Source organism: Propithecus coquereli, unplaced genomic scaffold (genome assembly GCF_000956105.1).
Source record: "Propithecus coquereli isolate 6110/MARCELLA unplaced genomic scaffold, Pcoq_1.0 Scaffold426, whole genome shotgun sequence".
NCBI lineage: Eukaryota > Metazoa > Chordata > Mammalia > Primates > Indriidae > Propithecus > Propithecus coquereli.
The window spans coordinates 503,400-503,928 of record NW_012150019.1 but is presented as its reverse complement, the minus strand read 5'-3'; the positions used below and the strand labels follow the sequence as shown (position 1 = coordinate 503,928).

Sequence of the window (529 nt, the reverse complement as noted above, 5' to 3'; positions counted from 1 at the left end):
GTACTCTCCATCAAACTGGTATTAACTGGTCAACACTAAGGTGCTCACATGGTAGTAATACTCACTGGGTGCCAATCAGGTAGGCAGAAGGGGGCAGGTAACTTACAACTAATGGAAGTGGAGCACACTGTATGGAGGAAGGGCAGGCCTGTAGCCCTGGCTTGGGCAAGGCAAATGCATTACATGTAACCAAAATGTTTGTACCCCTATGATATCCTAAATTAAAAAAAAAAGAAGTATGCTGTAAGCCAGTCTTCCAAGTGGAAAATGGAACCCATCTGTACTCAGAAATATATACACATCATTGGTGCCTAATCACTACATAGTGTTAGGATCTGCAGAGGACATAACACAGCTCAAATAGTTCTCAGCAACAACAACAAAAAAACTTCCTCTCAACATTACTCTTACCCATCATTCCAATTAATCTCTACTTCCGCCTTTTGCATCACTCTAAAGAAATCATTTCTATACTCACAAAAATTCAGCACACAGGGCACATTTGTTGCCATGCATTTTGCCATCAGGG

The 529-nt window shown here is 41.4% G+C and overlaps 1 pseudogene; it reads right to left on the bottom strand.

The window, feature by feature from the left end:
• The window catches only part of LOC105817838, a 12,584-nt pseudogene extending 12,169 nt beyond the window's left edge, over positions 1–415 (bottom strand).
• Between the last annotated feature and the right edge of the window lie 114 nt (positions 416–529).